Raw genomic sequence first — 21644 nt, 5'->3', positions numbered from 1 at the left:
GTAAAATAGGGATTAAGATTGTGAGCCCCAACTGGTATATTGGCAGTGTCCAACTTCATTATCTTGTATCTACCCCATCACTCAGAACAGTGCCTGGCACACAGTAAGTAAGCACTTACCAAATATCATAAAAAAAAAAATAAAAATAGAGTGGGTTTGGGGAAGGGAAGGTGAGGAGCTCCGTTTTAGACATTTGGTGTTGAGGGGTCGGCAGGCCATTCAAGTGGAGAAGGGCCCTCTGTCCACCAGGCATTCATTGTACTTTCCAAGCGCTTAGTACAGTGCTCTGCACACAGTAATGAGTTCACCCAATCGTATTTATTGAGTGCTTAGCGTGTGCAGAACACCGTACTAAGCACTTGAGAGAGTACAACAGAACAATAAACCGACACAGCCCTGCCCACAATGAGCTTACAGTCTAGAGGGGCACAGTGGAAGCCCAGTTCCCACCCGATGGGAAGCAGACGTCGGAAATCGTGGGGAACTGGGATCTCGGAGCCAACTTTTGGAAATGTTGGGAGGATGGAGTGGATTATAAATATCACCCTTCCCTCCTCCTCCCTATTGGCAGATTAGTTTCTGCCTCTTCCACTATGTTTTCAGTTCCTTGAAGGCAGAGATCAAGTCTCCTAACTCTACTCTTCCAAACTTTAGTACAGTGCTCCGCCCACAGCAGGCAATCAATAAATAACAACAACAATAATGGCATTTACTCAGCGCTTACTCACCATCAATCGTATTTATCGAGCGCTTACTAGGTGCAGAGCACTGTACCAAGCGCTTGGGAAGTACAAGCGCTTGGGAAGTACAAGCTTACTGTGTGCAGAGCACTGTTCTAAGCGTTTAGGGAGGTTACAAGGTGATCAGGTTGTCCCACTGGGGGCTCACAGTCTTCATCCCCATTTTACAGTTGAGGGAACGAGAAGTGAAGTCACTTGCCCAAAGTCCCACAGCTGACCATTGGCGGAAGCGGGGATTTGAACCCATGACCTCTGACTCCAAAGCCCGTGCTCTTTCAATCAATCAATCAATCAAACGTATTTATTGAGTGCTTACTGGGTGTAGAGCACTGTACTAAGCGCTTGGGAAGTACAAGTTGGCAACAACTTCCACTTCCACTGAGCCACGCTGCTTGCTCTGCACATAGTAAGTGCTCAATAAATACGATTGATGATGATTGACTGAAACGGGGGACAGTGCTTGGAGCAGAGGAGGCCAGACTCCCCCCCTCCAAGGACTGTTTAGTTGTTCATTTATTTACCTTTCTATTCCCTTTGCTTTTCACTGTCTTTTCTCAGTGCTCCTCCCCCATGGGCCTGGTCTTCAATCGCTCCCCCTTTTCTAAGCGTCTGTCCATCCCCACCGAAAGTTACGAGACCCACCATGGCCTAGCAGTCGGAAGTCATGGGTTCCAATCCTGGCTCTACCACCCGTTCGCCGGCACCTCTCTGGGCCCCAGCCACCTTATCTGTCAAGTGGGGATTGAGACCGTGAGCCCCACGTGGGGCAGGGGTTGTGTCCAACCCAACTGCATCATCGTCATCAATCGTATTTATTGAGCGCTTACTGTGTGCAGAGCACTGGACTAAGCGCTTGGGAAGTCCAAGTTGGCAACATATAGAGACAGTCCCTACCCAACAGTGGGCTCACAGTCTAAACGGGGGGGAGACAGAGAACAAAACCAAACATACTAACAAAATAAGATAAATAGAATAGATATGTACAAGTAAAATAAATAAACAGAGTAATAAATATGTACAAACATATATACAGGTGCTGTGGGGAAGGGATGGAGGTAAGATGGGGGGGATGGAAAGGGGGACGAGGGGGCTCCCAGCACTCAGTACAGTGCCTGGCACATAGTTAGTGCTTAACAAACACCGCAATTATTATTACTGTGTGTCTCTTCTAGGGCAAGGCTGTGTCCAAAGTCACTTCCATCACTCGTGTGTCGCTTTATTGTTGTATTGCACGTTCCCAAGCAGTCAGTACAGTGCTCTGCACGCAGTAAGCGCTTAATAAATACGATTGAATGAACTTGCAATCATCTCAGGGACATTGTTCCATAAGAAATAAGCACCATGACTACTGAATAACCACTCAGTCTAGAAGGGGGAGACAGAACAAAACATATTAACAAAATAAAATAAATAGAATAAACATGCACAATCAATCAATCACATTTATTGAGCACTTACTGTCATCATTTATTTATTTATCATCATCATTTATTGAGTGCATAGTAAGCGCTCAATCGTATTTATTGAGCGCTTACTGTGTGCAGAGCACTGTACTAAGCGCTTGGGAAGTCCAAGTTGGCAACATATAGAGACGGTCCCTACCCAACAGTGGGCTCACAGTCTAGAAGGGGGAGACAGAGAACAAAACCAAACATATTAACAAAATAAAATAAACAGAATAAACATGTACAAATAAAGAGTGATAAATACGTACAAACATATATACATAGATACAGTATACATACATACTCAACACTCAGTAAATATGACTGACTGAATTTCTGCTCAATGCAAAGAAGAATGGGAAAGCGTTGGAGGTTTCGGAGGAATGGGGAGAGGTGGGCAGAACAATTCCCCCCTCTCCATCCCCCCCCCGCCATACCTCCTTCCCTTCCCCACAGCACCTGTATATATGTATATATGTTTGTACGTATTTTTACCCTATTTATTTATTTTACTTGTACATATTTATTCTACTTACTTTATGTTGTTAATATGTTTTGTTTTGTTCTCTGTCTCCCCCTTCTAGACTGTGAGCCCACTGTTGGGTAGGGACCGTCTCTATAGGTTGCCGACATGGACTTCCCAAGCACTTAGTCCAGTGCTCTGCACACAGTAAGCGCTCAATAAATACGATTGAATGAATGAATGAAAAGCACAGCCTGCAGCCCGGAGAGATCAGCAAGGAGGCCGACGCAGCCGGGGTGACTGGATTAGGAGGTGGCTGTTTGGCGGAGGAGAAAGGGACAGATTCTGGAAATGAGGGAGAGAATGACCAGAATTTGATGACAGACTGGATGTGTGTGTGTGTACGGGGGGGTTGGGGGACTATGGGATGAGTTGTGGGAGAAGCGCCAACAAATGGAGCCAAGGAGGAGGAAAACCACGTGAGAACCCTGCCAGCCAAACCAAAGCCTGATAATGTTTCAAGGAAGAGGGGAGTGGGAAAGACGGCCAAGAGGTCAAGGAGGATTAGGAGACACCAGCCCACTAGATTGGGCTGTGAAGAGGTCACTGGTTGGTTTTGGTTTGGTTACGTTTGGTTTGGTTCTCTGTCTCCCCCTTTTAGACTGTGAGCCCACTGTTGGGTAGGGACCGTCTCTATATGTTGCCAATTTGTACTTCCCAAGCGCTCAGTCCAGTGCTCTGCACACAGTAAGCGCTCAATAAATACGATTGATGATGATGGTGACCTCGGAGAACGCGGTCTCCCTGGAGCGTGGAGCCGGAAACCCAATCGCGGCTGATCAAGAAGAAGGCTGGTGGACGGGAAGGGAAGATGGCATACAACTTGTTTGTGGAACTTGGATAGAAACGGGAGCAGTGAGTTGGGATATGACCGGAGGGGGAGGGACCGTATAGCGGACAGAACTTGGAAAGACATTTCTTGAGCTTTTAATCTAAAGGGATGAGGCAGGTGAAAGCCAAGCAGCATGGCCTAGCGAAGACAGCTCCAATCCCAGTTCTGCCACTTGTCTGCTGTGTGACCTCGGGCAAGTCACTTCATTTCTCTGGGTCTCAGTGGCCTCATAATAATAATAATAATGATGGCATTTGTTAAGCGCTTACTAAGCGCTGGGGGGATACAAGGTCATCAGGTCGTCCCACGTGGGGCTCACAGTCTTAATCCCCGTTTTACAGGTGAGGTAACTGAGGCTCAGGGAAGTGACTTGCCCAAGGGCACACAGCAGACACGTGACGGAGCCGGGATTTGAACTCATGACCTCTGACTCCCAAGCCCGGGCTCTTTCCACTGTGCCCGGCTGCTTCTCATCTGTAAAATGGGGATTAAGACTATGAGCCCAATGTGGGACAGGTACTATTTCCAACCTGATTATAGTTTGTATCTACCCCAGCGCTTAGAACAGTGCTTGACACATAGTAAGCGCTTAACGAATACCATCATCATCATCAATTTGGCGGGGGTTATGTTTATTAACTGGAAAAGGCAATCAGTGGGAAAGGGATCTCATCTCCCCCACCTCCCCCTCCCCATCCCCTCTGCCTTACCTCCTTCCCCTCCCCACAGCACCTGTATATATGTATATATGTTTGTACATATTTATTACTCTATTTATTTATTTTACTTGTACATATCTATTCCATTTATTTTATTTTGTTAGTATGTTTGGTTTTGTTCTCTGTCTCCCCCTTTTAGACTGTGAGCCCACTGGTGGGTAGGGACTGTCTCTATATGTTGCCAACTTGTACTTCCCAAGTGCTTACTACAGTGCTCTCCACACAGTAAGCACTCAATAAATACGATTGATTGATTGATTTTATTTGTACATATTTATTCTATTTATTTTATTTTGTTAAGATGTTTTGTTCTCCGTCTCCCCCTTCTAGAGCCCACTGTTGGGTAGGGCCCGTCTCTATATGTTGCCAACTTGGACTTCCCAAGCGCTTAGTACAGTGCTCTGCACACAGTAAGTGCTCAATAAATACGAATGAATGAATGAATTTATGCAATGAGGAGATGTGATTTTTTTTTTATAGGGCTTTGAGGATAGGGAGAGTAGTGGTCTGTAGGATATGAATGAGGAGGGGGTTTCAGGCCTGGGGGAGGACATGGGCGAGGGCTTGGCAGTGAGAAAGACATTGAGATACGGGGGGAGCGAAGCAGTTGTGGGTTGGGTTGGAGGAGATCAGTGAGTAAGGTAGGATGAGGAAAACTGATTAAAAGCGTTAGAGCTGATGCCAAGGAATTTCTCTTAGATGGGGCTAGGCCACCATCCAAGGGCCCCCCTTCTAGACTGTGAGCCCACTGTTGGGTAGGGGCCATCTCTATATGTTGCCAACTTGGACTTCCCAAGCGCTTAGTACAGTGCTCTGCACACAGTAAGCGCTCAATAAATACGACTGGATGAATGAATGAATTGGAGGCTTCTGAGGAGGGGGAGAGACAGGAGACTGAGAAGTCAGACATTTACCAATTTTGGACACGACTGTTCAACCAAGGCCACTACAGAAAAATTGAGACCTCGACAGGGCAACAAATGCAAATCTCAAAAGGGGAAAGGACTCATCTTCTGAGCGCTTAGTACAGTGCTCTGCACACAGTGAGCACTCAAATACCACTGAATGACTCACTGGACCTGGGTGACAATGGTAACTTTGTCAACCTCTCTGTATAGCCACCAGATGATCAAGAAGTAAAACTACTGAAGCAGCGTGGCTCATTGGAAAGAGCACGGGCTTTGGAGTCAGAGGTCATGGGTTCGAATCCCGGCTCCGCCACATGTCTGCTGTGTGACCTTGGGCAAGTCACTTAACTTCTCTGAGCCTCAGTTCCCTCATCTGTAAAATGGGGATTAAGACTGTGAGCCCCATGTGGGACAACTTGATCACCTTGTATCCCCCCAGGGCTTAGAACAGTGCTCTGCACATAGTAAGCGCTTAACAAATGCCATCATTATTATTATTATTATTATTATTACTGAGGGGGGAAAAAAAGTGGGGGTGGGAGAGAAGCACACAGTAGCACTTACCACCTTTAAAGATCTTTTGGGCCTATTGAGTTTTCCCTAGCACTTAGTGACTCGATTCCAGCCACATGAATTATGCAGACTGTGCTCAGCATTTCAAAAGAAGAGACAGGGGGGCGGGGAGAGCGGCAGGTCTGTCTGATAACTTTTATCTGTACACAATGCAAGCAGCAGTCCACCCCACTCAACTGTACTATACAAGTGCCCTTGAAATGAACTTCAGATTCCACCTTGAGAGAGTCCTAGTTTGGTGTCCAACTTCTTTGGCTTTGAGGCAAATGGCAAAAAAGTGCCGATTGAAAGGGGAAGTTTCTAAAATATTTCCTATTTAACCGGTCAGCATGCAGGAAAAACATCCGCCTTCGCCCAGCACCAACGCTGGCTAGAGATCCTTCCGGAGAAGCTCGCACCGTACAGGAGAATTCCAGAGCAGCTGGAATCGGAGAGCATTTAGGGAACACCATTACCTAATAACTGCAGTAAAGGTCAACACTGCATCTTTTTCTCCTTTACCCCACAGAAATCAAGGGTCACTTCCTACCTACACATCTTCCAAAAGTCCTGTAGGGCAACACTATATAGGCCTTTTGGAGATTATCTATCTATCTATCTATCTATCTATCTATCTATCAATCTATATATATATATATATATATATGGAGAGAGAGAGAGAGAGAGAGAGGGAGAGAGAAAGAGAGAGGAGTCATCAGTGTTTGAATATATAGAACCCAGGGCCTTCTGATTCCCAGGCCTATGCTCTATCCACTAAGCCATGCGGCTTCTCATTACCGTTAATTGACAGGTCATTTCATGAGCCCCCTTTAAAATAATTTACCTAGCTTTCTCCTTATTGCAGGTTGGGGTCTGCCCACGTTCTCCCCACTAAGTTTACTAAACTAAGTTGACCAGTTCATTCTAAACCCCTACATTATCTTTTTGTTTGCAATTTGATTAACTTACTTTGCCACCTTCTCCATTGAAACCCCCCACAAACATATATATATATATATATATTCAAACACTGATGACTCCTTTCATGGGAACTATTTCCAAATAAAACCATCAACTACCTCCTTGTTTCTGAAGCATTTCACACATCCTCATTGCCTTTAGTCTTTAAATGGAGTTCAGTGGCTTGTTTACACCAGGTAAACTGGCCACGAAAAACATTTGAGTGAGACGCTCTAAGCAGGTGTGTCCCTTTATATCACTATGGGTGACATCCACTTCACCAATATCCTTTAATCAAAGAATGACATCATAAGCAAAAGCTTAATCGATACTTTTTCCCTGCCTCTGACTGAAAACACCCACAAGATGAATGGCTTTTACATTGCCTTCAGCAAGCTATACAGTATTCAAGATGAACACAAGTCGCCCATCATTTCTGGAAACTACTGAATTTCTTTACCTTTTCAAGTTCCATTTCTATTTACCACATTAACAGTATCGTCTGTTTTATAGAAATGTCCTAATAGAACTTTTTTTAAAGTAAGCTTTATTTGTGGTGTCCCAGTACTTTCTCCTCAGAGATTAAGAATCCCAAATGTAAAGACGCATTATTATCCTATAAATGTATCATGATCCTATTTGCCTAAAATTATGTAAAACCAGAAATAAGGGTAAAAGTTGATGAGATATGAGCAATACCTTCAGGTAAATGAATATTAACCCTGACTGAACTACTGACACTTGATGTTGGCCCCGCTTTAAATTTTAGGACACTGGCATCTAAGAGAAGCAGTGTGGCTTAGTGGAAAGAGCACAAGCTTGGGAGTCAAAGGACGTGAGTTCTAATCCCAGCTCTGCCTCTTGTCTGTTATGTGACCTTGGGCAAGCCACTTAACTTCTCTGTGCCTCAGTTCCCTCAACTGTAAAATGGGGATAAAGACTGTGAACCCCACATGGGTCATCCTGATTACCTTGTACGTACCCCAGCACTTAGAACAGTGCTTGACACATACTAAGCTCTTATATACCATAATCATTATTATTATTATTAAACCAGCTTCTCCCAATTCTCCAGATATCAAATGACAACATCCAATGTTTCATGCTTTCAATAAATACCGGGCACTGGGGTAGATACAAGATAATTAGGTTGGACACAGCCCACGTCTCACATGGGGCTCACAGTCTTAATCTCCATTTTACAGATACAGGAACTGAGACGCAGAGAAGTTAAGTGACTGGCCCAAGGTCATTCAGCAGACAAGTAGCAGAGCCAGGCCCCCCAGGCCCATTCTCTAGCCACTAGGACATGCTGCTTCTCATTACCGTTAATTAAAAGATCATTTCCTGAGCTCCCTTTAAAATAATTTACCTAGATTTCTCCTTATTTGGAAAAAAGAGGTCTGCCTACAGTCTCCTTACTAAATTTACTAAACTGACAACTTGACCTGCTCAATCCAAAACCCTGCATTATCTTCTTGTCTGCATTTTGATTAGCTTACTTTGCCACCTTCTTTGCTAAAAAAAAAACCAAAACCCACAAAACAAAGCAGTTCCCCATCTCTAGTTTCCAAGACGTTGTTTGGTTGAAAGAAAATCTGCAGCCAACCTGGTGCTCTTTGCTAAGTCCTCTCTGGGGCAATGGGGTCTATCTCATTCATTCATGCACACGGTAAGTGCTCAATAAATACGATTACCTGTATATATGTTTGTGCGTATTTATTACTCTATTTATTTTACTTGTACATATTTATTCTATTTATTTTGTTAATATGTTTTGTTTTGTTCTCTGTCTCCCCCTTCTAGACTGTGAGCCCACTGTTGGGTAGGGACCGTCTCTATATGTTGCCAACTTGTACTTCCCAAGCGCTTAGTCCAGTGCTGTGCACACAGTAAGCGCCCAATAAATTAGTTTGAATGAATGAATGAATCTGTCTCCCCCTTTTAGACTGTGAGCCCACTGTTGGGTAGCGACTGTCTCTATATGTTGCAAACTTGTACTTCCCACGTGCTTAGTACAGTGCTCTGCACACAGTAAGCGCTCAATAAATGCGATTGATTGAGTGAATTCAAACGTATTTATTGAGCGCTTATTGTGTGCAGAGCACTGTACTTAGCACTTGGAAGGTACAATTCCACAATGATAATAATAATCCATTCATTCATTCAATCGTATTTATTGAGTGCTTACTGTGTGCAGAGCACGGTACTGAACGCCTGGGAAGTACAAGTTGGCAACATATAGAGACAGTCCCTACCCAACAACGGGCTCACAGTCTACAAAGGGGAGACAGACAACAAAACATGTGGACAGGTGTCAAGTCATCAGAATAAAGAGCGATAAAACTAGATGCCCATCATTAACAAAATGAATAGAATAGCAAATATGTACAAGTAAAATACAGTAATAAATCTGTACAAACATATATTATGAAACGAAAGCCCTTAACAGAATTGACGGAGCATGTGACGACATTTATTAAGCGCTTACTACATGCAAAGCACTGTTCTAAGCGCTAGGGAGGTTGGGCAAGTCACTTAACTTCTCTGAGCCTCAGTGACGACGTCCTCCCCCGGGCCTGGAATGCCCCCAGTCCCTCTGCCCATCCGCCAAGCTCGCTCTCTTCCTCCCTTCAAGGCCCTACTGAGAGCTCACCTCCTCCAGGAGGCCTTCCCACACTCAGCCCCTTCCTTCCTCTCCCCCTCGTCCCCCTCTCCATCCCCCCCACCTTACCTCCTTCCCTTCCCCACAGCACCTGCTTATATGTATATGTTTGTACATATTTATTACTCTAGTTATTTATTTATTTATTTTGCTTGTACATATCTATTCTATTTATTTTATTTTGTTAGTATGTTTGGTTTTGTTCTCCATCTCCCCCTTTTAGACTGTGAGCCCACTGTTGGGTAGGGACTGTCTCTATATGTTGCCAACTTGTACTTCCCAAGCGCTTAGTATAGTGCTCTGCACACAGTAAGCGCTCAATAAATACGATTGATTGATCTGTAAAATGGGGATTAAGGTTGTGAGCCCCACGTGGGGCAACTTGATCACCTTGTATCCCCCCTGGCGCTTAGAACAGTGCTCTGCACATAGTAAGCACTTAACAAATGCCATTATTATTATTATTATTCAATCAATCAATCAATCATATTTATTGAGCGCTTACTGTGTGCAGAGCACTGTACTAAACGCTTGGGAAGTACAAATTGGCAACATATAGAGACAGTCCCTACCCAACAGTGGGCTCACAGTCTAAAAGTGGGAGACAAAACCAAACATACTAACAAACTGGCAACATATAGAGACGGTCCCTACCCAACAACGGGCTCACAGCCTAGAAGGGGGAGACGGACAACAAAACAAAACATGTGGAGACAGGTGTCAAGTCTGCTACCACTGCAGAGGAAGTTTTGTTTCTGGAAACGTAGGACAAAATGTTTTATGCTTCCAGCCAGGGCCTTCCAAACTGCCTAATCTCTATCCATTTTTTTTTTCTTTGCAAAAAATCACGATGTGAAGCTCTATTAAAGAAGAGTATTTTAAAGGCTTCCCCTCAAGCCCACGTCTCCCTACCTGTACAGTAACTCACTTCTTGTTTCCTGGCAGGCCATCAGGTTGTCCCTCACGGAGACAGACACAATCCCTAACCAACGACGGGCACAGAAAGGGCAAGAAGAAACGGATCCTCCGGAAAACTGGACCAAGCCAAACTTCTTCGCCTCTGCGGCTGCATCACACCCTAAGACACCTCAGTGTGTCTCACTGCAGCCATAAAGCACATGATCCATCGTTTTTTCGACTCCCTCCCCTCCACCCTGCAGAACTCTTCCCCCATTCAGGCCGGCCGGGCCATGAGGCCTCAGTTTACCACCGTTTCACCCTGAACCGCATTTCCTCCCTTCCGCTGACCCAATCACCCCAAAGAGAGAAAATCCCCCTTCAGAGAATCACCGGGGTTTAATGGCAAGAGCCTCGGCTTGGGTGGGGGGGGGGTCAGAGGTCATGGGTTCTAATCCCAGCTGTGTGACCTTGGGCAAGGCACTTCATCATCATCATCATCAATCGTATTTACTGAGCGCTTACTGTGTGCAGAGCACTGCACTAAGCGCTTGGGAAGTACAAGTTGGCAACATATACAGTCCCTACCCAATAGTGGGCTCACCGTCTAAAAGGGGGAGACAGACAGCAAAACCAAACATACCAAGAAAATAAAATAAATAGAATAGATATGTACAAGTAAAATAAATAAATAAATAGAGAAATAAATATGTACATATATACATATATACTTCTCTGGGCCTCAGTTACCTCGTCTGTAAGATGGGGATTAAGACTGTGAGCCCCACGAGGGACAACCTGATGACCCTGTATCTACCCACTGTGAGCCCGCTGTTGGGTAGGGACCGTCTCTATATGTTGCCAACTTGTACTTCCCAAGCGCTTAGGACAGTGCTCTGCACACAATAAGCGCTCAATGAATACGATTGAATGACTGAATGAATACCCCAGCTCTTAGCACAGTACTTGGCACATAGTAAGCGCTTAACAATGACATTATTACTTTTAGACGGTGAGCCCACTGTCTCTATATGTTGCCAACTTGTACTGCCCAAGCGCTTCGTACAGTGCTCTGCACACAGTAAGCGCTTAATACGATTGATTGATTGATTATTCTGACTTGCAGGGGCACACAGCTTGTTTCCACCCTGCCCTGAAGGCGGTGGGAAGAAAACCTGAGTCCCGGGATTCATCCCCCTGACCCAAATTGCCAGGATCTGCAGCAATAATGCAGTGGTTTCCCTGAGACGCTGAGGTTGCGTTTTACCCAAGGAACGGTCCACCTCGTCCCTTCCCCTCCTGCAGCCGCCCCCTCCCCAACATTTCTATTTATTTTATTTTGTTAGTATGTTTGGTTTTCTTCTCTGTCTCCCCCTTTGTAGACTGTGAGCCCACTGTTGGGTAGGGACTGTCTCTATACGTTGCCAATTTGGACTTCCCAAGCGCTTAGTACAGTGCTCTGCACACAGTAAGCGCTCAGTAAATATGATTGATGATGATGATTTCTACGGTGCCATTCTTCTCTGGGCCTCAGTTCCCTCCTCTCTAAAATGGGGATGACGCCTGTGAGCCCCACGTGGGACAACCTAATTACCTTCTATCTCCCCCAGCGCTTAGGACAGTGCTTGGCACATAGTAAGCGCTGAAAAATACCAGCGTTATATTATTATTCCGCAGGGCCGTATTTTCAGAGGCCCCGTTAGGGCCCTGATTTCCACAAACTGCAACCGGTCAAACTTTTAGGCCATTTTTCCAGGTCGATTCGAGAATCAATCAATCAATCAATCGTATTTATTGAGCGCTTACTATGTGCAGAGCATTGTACTAAGCGCTTGAGAAGGGCGAACTAGGAGGCATTTGGGTCAAGTGTTGTCTGCCTCCATTCCCCATGTGGGGAGGATAATAATAATAATAATAATAATGATGGCATTTGTTAAGTGCTTACTATGTGCAAAGCACTGTTCTAAGCGCCGGGGGGATACAAGGTGATCAGGTTGTCCCGCATGGGGCTCTCAGTCGTCATCCCCGTTTTACAGATGAGGTAACTGAGGCACGGAGAAGTTAAGTGACTTGCCCAAGGTCACACAGCAGACGTGGTGGAGCTGGGATGTTGTTAGTACAGTGCTCTGCACACAGTAAGCGCTCAATAAATACGATTGATTGGTTGATTGAGGGGGGCTCTCCCCCGGGACCCCCATCCTGCCCGATGGACTGTGAGCTCGTAGAGGGCAGGGGCTGTTTATTGTCGTATTGTAGTTTCCCAAGCGCCTAGTAATAATAATAATAATGGCATTTAATAACAATAATAATAATGGCATTTATTAAGCGCTTACTATGTGCAAAGCACCGTTCTAAGCGCTGGGGGGGAAGGATACAAGGTGATCAGGTTGTCCCACGAGGGGCTCACAGTCAATCCCCATTTTATAGATGAGGCAACTGAGGCTCAGAGAAGTTAAGCGACTTGCCCAAGGTCACACAACAGACATGTGGAGTCGGGATTAGAACCCACGACCTCTGACTCCCAAGCCCGGGCTCTTTCCACCGTAGAGTGCTCTGCACAGGGTAAGCGCCGAGTAAATCCCCCACCCCCGCCCTACCCCCTTTCATTCCTCCATTCAATCGTATTTATTAAGTATTCAGTATTCTGCGCACAGTATTCATTTATTCGTGTTTATTGAGCGCTTACTGTGTGCAGAGCACTGTATTAAGCGCTTGGAAAGTACAAATCGGCAACATAGACGGTCTCTACCCAACAACGGGCTCCCAGTCTTCCCCTCCCCACAGCCCTTGTATCTACTGGTATCTATTTATTACTCTATTTACTTTATTAATGATGTGCACAGAACTATCAATCAATCAATCGTATTTATTGAGCGCTTACTATGTGCAGAGCACTGTACTAAGCGCTTGGGAAGTACAAATTGGCAACACACAGAGACAGTCCCTACCCAACAGTGGGCTCACAGTCTAAAAGGGGGAGACAGAGAACAGAACCAAACATACCAACAAAATAAAATAAATAGGATAGAAATGTACAAGTGAAATAAATAAACTATAAACTAATAAACTATAAACTAATAAACTATAATTCCATTTCTTCTGATGACTTTGACACCTGTCTCCATGTTTTGTTGTCTGTCTCCCCCTCCTAGCCTGTGAGCCCGTTGTTGGGTAGGGACCGTCCCTATCAGAGAAGCAGCGTGGCTCAGCGGAAGGAGCCCGGGCTTTGGAGTCAGAGGTCATGGGTTCAAATCCCGGCTCCGCCAACTGTCAGCTGTGTGACTTTGGGCAAGTCACTTCTCTGGGCCTCAGTCCCCTCATCTATAAAATGGGGATGGAGACTGTGAGCCCCCCTCTGTGGGACAACCTGATCACCTTGTAACCTCCCCAGCGCTTAGAACGGTGCAATGCACATAGTAAGCGCTTAATAAATGCCATCATCAACTTCTCTGTACCTCAGTTCCCTCATCTGTAAAATGGGGATGAAGACTGTGAGCCCCCCGTGGGACAACCCAATCATCTTGTATCCTCCCCAGCGCTTAGAACGGTGTTTTGCACATAGTAAGTGCTTAATAAATGCCATCATTATTATTATTATAGATTTGTACTTTCCAAGCGCTTAGTCCAGTGCTCTGCACACAGTAAGCGCTCCATAAATGCGATGGAATGAATGACTGTCTCCTCCTTCTAGCCTGTGAGCCCGCTGTTGGGCAAGCGCTATGTGCCAACTTGTACTTCCCAAGCGCTTAGTCCAGTGCTCTGCACACAGTAAGCGCTCAATAAATACGATTGAATGAATGAATGAATGAAGGAGCGTCTCTGCTGATGCGTAGTTCCCAGGTGCTTAGCTCAGCGCTGTGCACACAGTAAGTGCTCAATAAATACGACGGAATGAATAAATGAACACAGTGCTAGTGCTCTGCACACAGTAAGTGCTCAATAAATGATAGAATGAATGAATGAGTGAATGAAGGAGCATCTCTGTTGATGTGTAGTTCCCAGGTGCTTAGCTCAGCGCTGTGCACACAGTAAGCGCTCAATAAATACGACAGAATGAACACAGTGCTCTGCACGCAGTAAGCGCTCAATAAATATGATTGAATGAATGAATGAGTGTGGCTCAGTGGAAAGAGTATGGGCTTGGGAGTCAGACGTCATGGGTTCAAATTCTGACTCCGCCACTTGTCAGCTGTGTGACCTTGGGCAAGCCACTTAACTTCTCTGGGCCTCAGTGACCTCATCTGTAAAATGGGGGTGAAGACTGTGAGCCCCACGTGGGACAACCTGATCACCTTGTATCCCCCCAGCGCTTAGAACACTGCTTTGCACATAGTAACTGCTTAACAAATACCATTATTATCATTATGTGTAGCTCCCAGGCGCTTAGCTCAGCGCTGTGCACACAGTAAGCGCTCAATAAATACGACGGAATGAATGAACACAGTGCTCTGCACACAGTAAGCACTCAATATGATTGAATGAATGAAGGAGCATCTCTGTAGATGTGTAGTTTCCAGGAGCTTAGCTCAGCGCTGTGCACACAGTAAGCGCTCAATAAATACGATGGAATGAATGAACACAGTGCTCTGCACACAGTAAGCGCTCAATAAATACGATTGAATGAACGAAGGAGCGTCTCTGTTGATGTGTAGTTCCCAGGCGCTTACCTCAGCGCTGTGCACACAGTAAGTGCTCAATAAATATGACAGAATGAATGAACGAACACAGTGCTCTGCACACAGTAAGTGCTCAATATGATTGATTGAATGAATGAATGAATGAATGAATGAAGGAGTATCTCTGTTGATGTGTAGTTTCCAGGCGCTCAGCTCAGCGCTGTACACATGGTAAGCGCTAAATAAATACGACGGAATGAATGAATGAACACAGTGCTCTGCACACAGTAAGCGCTCAATAAATACGATTGAATGAATGAATGAATGGAGCGTCTCTGTTGATGTGTATTTCCCAGAAGCTTAGCTCAGCGCTGCGCACACAGTAAGCGCTCAATAAATACGACGGAATGAATGAACGAACACAGCGCTCTGCAAACAGTAAGCGCTCAATACGATTGAATGAATGAATGAAGGAGCATCTCTGTTAATGTGTAGTTTCCAGGAGCTTAGCTCAGCACTGTGCACATGGTAAGCGCTCAATAAATACGACGGAATGAATGAACGAACACAGCACTCTGCAAACAGTAAGCGCTCAATACGATTGAATGAATGAATGAAGGAGCATCTCTGTTAATGTGTAGTTTCCAGGAGCTTAGCTCAGCACTGTGCACATGATAAGCGCTCAATAAATACGACGGAATGAATGAATGAATGAATGAACACAGTGCTCTGCAAACAGTAAGCGCTCAGTAAATATGAATGAATGAATGAGCGTCTCTGTTGATGTGTAGTTTCCAGGTGCTTAGCTCAGCGCTGCGCACACAGTAAGCGCCCAATAAATACAACGGAATGAATGAACACAGTGCTCTGCACACAGTAAGCGCTCAATACGATTGATTGAATGAATGAATGAATGAATGAAGGGGCATCTCTGTTAATGTGTAGTTTCCAAGCGTTCAGCTCAGCACACATGGTAAGTGCTAAAGACATACGACGGAATGAATGAACGAACACAGTGCTCTGCAAACAGTAAGCGCTCAATAAATGCGAATGAATGAATGAAGGAGCATCTCTGCTAATGTGTAGTTTCCAGGCGCTTAGCTCAGCGCTGTGCATACGGTAAGCGCCCAATAAATACGACGGAATGAATGAATGAATGAAGACAGTGCTCTGCACACAGTAAGTGCTCAATAAACACGACTGAATGAATGAATGAATGAATGAAGGAGCGTCTCTGTTCATGTGTAGTTTCCAGGCGCTCAGCTCAGCGCTGCGTATATGGTAAGCGCTCAGTACATACGACAGAACGAATGAATGAATGAAGACAGTGCTCTGCACACAGTAAGCGCTCAATAAACAAGATTGAATGAATGAATGAAGGAGCGTCTCTGTTCATGTGTAGTTTCCAGGCACTTAGCTCAGCGCTGTGCACATGGTAAGCGCTCAGTACATACGACGGAATGAATGAACGAACACAGTGCTCTGCAAACAGTAAGCACTCAATAAACACGAATGAATGAATGAAGGAGCATCTCTGCTAATGTGTAGTTTCCAGGCGCTTAGCTCAGCGCTGTGCACATGGTAAGCGCTCAATAAATATGACGGAATGAATGAACGAATGAAGACAGTGCTCTGCACACAGTAAGCGCTCAGTACGATTGAATGAATGAATGAATGAATGAATGAAGGCGCATCTCTGTTAATGTGTAGTTTCCAGGCGCTTAGCTCAGCGCTGTGCACATGGTAAGCGCTCAATAAATACGACGGAACGAATGAATGAATGAAGACAGTGCTCTGCACACAGTAAGTGCTTAATAAACAGACTAAATGAGGGTCCGAGCTGACCCCCGCCTGAGCAGAGGCCGGAGAGGCCTTCCCAGGCTGAGCCCCTTCCCTCCTCTCCCCCTCGTCATCCCCCCCATCTTACCTCCTTCCCTTCCCCACATCATCATCATCATCATCAATCGTATTTATTGAGCGCTCACTGTGTGCAGAGCACTGGACTAAGCGCTTGGGAAGTACAAGCTGGCAGCATCTAGAGACAGTCCCTAACCAACAGTGGGCTCACAGTCTAAAAGGGAGGAGACAGACAACAAAACCAAACATACTAACAAAATAAAATAGATATGTACAAGTAAAATAAATAAAAAGAGTAATAAATATGTACAGACATATATACAGGTGCTGCGGGGAAGGAAGGAGGTAAGATGGGGGGATGGAGGGGGGACGAGAGGGAGAGGAAGGAAGGGGCTCATCATCATCATCATCAATCGTATTTATTGAGCGCTTACTGTGTGCAGAGCACTGGACTAAGCGCTTGGGAAGTCCAAATTGGCAACATCTAGAGACAGTCCCTACCCAACAGTGGGCTCACAGTCTAAAAGGGGGAGACAGAGGACAAAACCAAACACACTAACAAACTAAAATAAATAGAATAGATATGTGCAAATGAAATAGAGTAATAAATATGTATAGACATATATACAGGTGCTGTGGGGAAGGGAAGGAGGTAAGACGGGGGGGATGGAGAGGGGGACGAGGAGGAGAGGAAGGAAGGGGCTCAGTCTGGGAAGGCCTCCTGGAGGAGGTGTATATATATGTTTGTCCCGATTTATTACTCTATTTACCTATTTATTTTATTTTGTTAGTCTGTTTGGTTTTGTTCTCCGTCTCCCCCTTCTACACCGTGAGCCCGCTGTTGGGTAGGGACCGTCTCTAGATGTTACCAAGTTGGACTTCCCAGGCGCTTAGTCCAGTGCTCTGCGCACAGTCAGCGCTCGATAAATACGATTGATTGATTGATTGATTGATTGACTGAGAGCCGGGGGGCCGCAGGGCCCGGGCGGGCGGGAGGGCGGGCGGACCACCAAGAGCCCGACGGAGGCCGTGCCGAGGGGCCTTACCTGGAAATCCCGGTCCTCGTTGAAGCGGGAGAAGCGGTCCGCCATTTTGCCGCCGGACGCTCAGGACTCGCTCGCCGCCCCCCCCCCTTCTCCCTCCCTCCCTCCCTCCCCGGGGCTCCGCGCACGCGCACTCGGCCCGCTCCCACTGCGCTCTCCCCGCGCACGCGCACCCGGCCCGCTCCCACTGCGCTCTCCCCGCGCACGCGCACTCGGCCCGCTCCCCACCCCCCGGCTGCAGCGCGGGCGCTCTCGTCGCTCGCTTCTCACCGCGCACGCGCACTCGGCCCGCTCCCCACCCCCCGGCTGCCGCGCAGGCGCTCTCGTCGCTCGCTTCTCCCCGCGCACGCGCACTCGGCCCGCTCCCCACTCCGCCCCCCGCCCGGGCAGCCGCATGGGCGCCCTCTGCTCCCGCTTCTCCCCGCGCACGCGCACTCGTTCCCCCCCCCCCCGCAGCTGCGTAGGCGCTCTCGTCTCTCGCTTCGCCCTGCGCACGCGCACTCGCCCCCCCCCCCGCCCAGCAGCTGCGCAGGCGCTCTCGCCGCTCGCTTCGCCCTGCGCACGCGCACTCAGCCCGCTCCTACTCCGACCCCCCCGCCCCCGCCCGGGCAGCCGCGCAGGCGCCCTCTGCTCTCGCTTCTCCCCGCGCACGCGCACTCGGCCCGCTCCCCATTCCACCCCTTCTTCTCTCCCTTCTCCCCGCGCACGCGCACTCAGCCCGCTCCTATTCCGACCCCCCCGCCCCCGACCGGGCAGCCGCGCAGGCGCCCTCTTCTCTCGCTTCTCCCCACGCACGCGCACTCAGCCCGCTCCCCATTCCACCCCTTCGTCTCTTCGCTTCTACCCGCGCACGCGCACTCAGCCCGCTCCCCACTCCGCCCCCCCCGGCCCGGGCAGACGCCCTCTGCTCTAGCTTCTCCCCGCGCACGCGCACTCAGTCCGCTCCCACTCCGCCCCCCCCCGCTCCCGCCCGGACAGCCGCACAGGCGCCCTCTGCTCCCGTTTCTCCCCGCGCACGCGCACTCGGCCCGCTCCTACTCCTCTCTCCAAGCGCACGCGCACTCACCCCGCTCCCCACTCCGCCCCCCCCCCCGCAGCCGCCCTCTGCGCTAACTTCTCCCTGCGCACGCGCACTCGGCCCGCTCCCCACTCCGCCCCCCCGCCCCCGGCAGACGCCCTCTGCTCGCGCTTCTCCCCGCGCACGCGCACTCGACCCACTCATTCATTCATATTGATTGAGCGCTTACTGTGTGCAGAGCACTGTACTAAGCGCTTGGGAAGTCCAAGTTGGCAACATGTAGAGACGGTCCCTACCCAACAGTGGGCTCACAGTCTAGAAGGGGGAGACAGAGAACAAAACAAATTAACAAAATAAAATAAGTAGAATAAATATGTACAAGTAAAATAAGTAGAGTAATAAATACGTACAAACATGTACACATATAGGCGGGGGGATGGACGGGGGAGAAGGGGGAGAAAGGAGGGGGCTGAGTGTGGGAAGGCCTTCTGAGGAGGAGAGCTCTCAGTAGGGCCTTGAAGGGAGGAAGAGAGCTAGTAATAGTAATGATGGTATTTGTTAAGCACTTACTATGTGCAAAGCACTGTTCTAAGCGCTAGGGAGATACAAGGTGATCATGTTGTCCCACGTGGGGCTCACAGGCTTAATCCCCGTTTTACAGATGAGGGAACTGAGGCACAGAGAAGTGAAGTGGCTTCCCCAAGGTCACACAGCAGACATGTGGCGGAGGTGGGATTCGAACCCATGACCTCTGACTCCAAAGGCCGGGCTCTTTCCACTGAGCGACACTGCTTCTCTTGGCGGATGTGCGGAGGGACGGCACTCCCCACTACGCCCCCGCCCGGCCAGCCGCGCAGGCGCTCTCTACTATCGCTTCTCCCCGCGCACGCGCACTCAGCCCACTCCCCCTCTAACCCCCTCCAACAGCCGCGCAGGCGCCCTCTTCCCGCGCTTCTCCCCGCGCACGCGCACTCGACCCGCTCCCCACTCCGCCCCCCCCCGGAAGCCGCGCAGGCGCCCTCTGCTCGCACTTCTCCCCGCGCACGCGCATTCGGCCCGCTCCCCACTCCGCCCCCTGCCGGCAGCCGCGCAGGTGCCACCCTCCTTCCGGCACAGCCCTAGCAGAAGCGGAGACGCGCATGCGCCCACGCCCCAGCCCCTTGCGCCTGCGCACTCGACCCTTTTTACCCGTTGCTCTCTGGGGGGGATTTGGAGGCTGCTTTGGTTTTAGGAGGGAGAGGGAGGGCAAATCAATCAATCAGTCAATCAATCAGTCAATCAATCGCATTTATTGAAAGCTTACTGTGTGCAGAGCACTGTACTAAGCGCTTGGGAAGTCCAAGTTGGCAACATCTAGAGACGGTCCCTACCCAACAGTGGGCTCACAGTCTAGAAGGGGGAGACTGACAACAAAACAAAACATATTAACAAAATAAAATAGAGTAATAAATATGTACAACCATATATACAGGTATACATATATACAGGTAAATAAATATGTACAAGTAAAATAAAATAATAGCTGTGGTATTTGGTAAGCAATTTCTGTGTCCCAGGACTGTACTAAGCCCTGGGGTAGATCATCATCATCATCAATCGTATTTATTGAGCACTTACTATGTGCAGAGCACTGTACTAAGCGCTTGGGAAGTACAAATTGGCAACATATAGAGACAGTCCCTACCCAACAGTGGGCTCACAGTCTAAAAGGGGGAGACAGAGAACAAAACCAAACATACTAACAAAATAAAATAAATAGAATAGATATGTACAAATAAAATAAATAAATAGAGTGAAAAATATGTACAAACATATACATATATACAGGTGCTGTGGGGAAGGGAGGGAGGTAAGATGGGGGGGATGGAGAGGGGGACGAGGGGGAGAGGAAGGAAGGGGCTCAGTCTGGGAAGGCCTCCTGGAGGAGGTGAGCTCTCAGCAGGGCCTTGAAGGGAGGAAGAGAGCGAGCTTGGCGGATGGGCAGAGGGAGGGCATTCCAGGCCCGGGGGATGACGTGGGCCGGGGGTCGATGGCGGGACAGGCGAGAGCGAGGTACGGTGAGGAGATCAGCGGCGGAGGAGCGGAGGGTGCGGACTGGGCTGTAGAAGGAGAGAAGGGAGGGCAGGTAGGAGGGGGCGAGGTGATGGACAGCCTTGAAGCCCAGGGTGAGGAGTTTCTGCCTGATGCTCAGATTGATTGGTAGCCACTGGAGATTTTTGAGGAAGGGACTGATATGCCCAGAGCGTTTCTGGACAAAGATAATCTGGGCAGCAGCATGAAGTATGGATTGAAGTGGAGAGAGACACGAGGATGGGAGATCAGAGAGAAGGCTGATGCAGTAGTCCAGACGGGATAGGATGAGAGCTTGAGTGAGCAGAGTAGCGGTATGGATGGAGAGGAAAGGGCGGATCTTGGCAATGTTGCGGAGCTGAGACCGGCAGGTTTTGGTGACGGCTTGGATGTGAGGGGTGAATGAGAGAGCGGAGTCGAGGACGACACCAAGTTTGCGGGCTTGTGAGACGGGAAGGATGGTAGTGCCGTCAACAGAGATGGGAAAGTCAGGGAGAGGGCAAGGTTTGGGAGGGAAGACAAGGAGTTCAGTCTTCGACATGTTGAGCTTTAGGTGGCGGGCAGACATCCAGATGGAGATGTTCTGAAGGCAGGAGGAGATGCGAGCCCGGAGAGAGGGGGAGAGAGCAGGGGGAGAGATGTAGATCTGGGTGTCATCAGCGTAGAGATGATAGCTGAAGCCGTGGGAGCGAATGAGGTCACCAAGGGAGTGCGTGTAGATCGAGAACAGAAGGGGACCAAGCACTGAACCTTGGGGAACCCCCACAGTGAGAGAATCTCACAGTGAGAGAGTATCTAC

The 21644-nt window shown here is 48.1% G+C and overlaps 1 protein-coding gene across 1 annotated transcript in view; it reads right to left on the bottom strand.

Moving 5' to 3' along the window:
- The window catches only part of GPATCH8 (G-patch domain containing 8), a 154533-nt gene extending 136743 nt beyond the window's left edge, over positions 1–17790 (bottom strand). Inside the window, exon 1 of the mRNA XM_038753982.1 lies at positions 17761–17790. The gene's annotated coding sequence lies outside the window, so the exon portion shown is untranslated. The remainder of the gene's footprint in view (positions 1–17760) is intronic.
- Positions 17791–21644: the final 3854 nt, after the last annotated feature.

The sequence above is a fragment of the Tachyglossus aculeatus genome, chromosome 11 (genome assembly GCF_015852505.1).
Source record: "Tachyglossus aculeatus isolate mTacAcu1 chromosome 11, mTacAcu1.pri, whole genome shotgun sequence".
Lineage (NCBI taxonomy): Eukaryota > Metazoa > Chordata > Mammalia > Monotremata > Tachyglossidae > Tachyglossus > Tachyglossus aculeatus.
The sequence above is the reverse complement of the archived record's forward strand: the minus strand, read 5'-3'. Positions and strand labels throughout refer to the sequence as shown.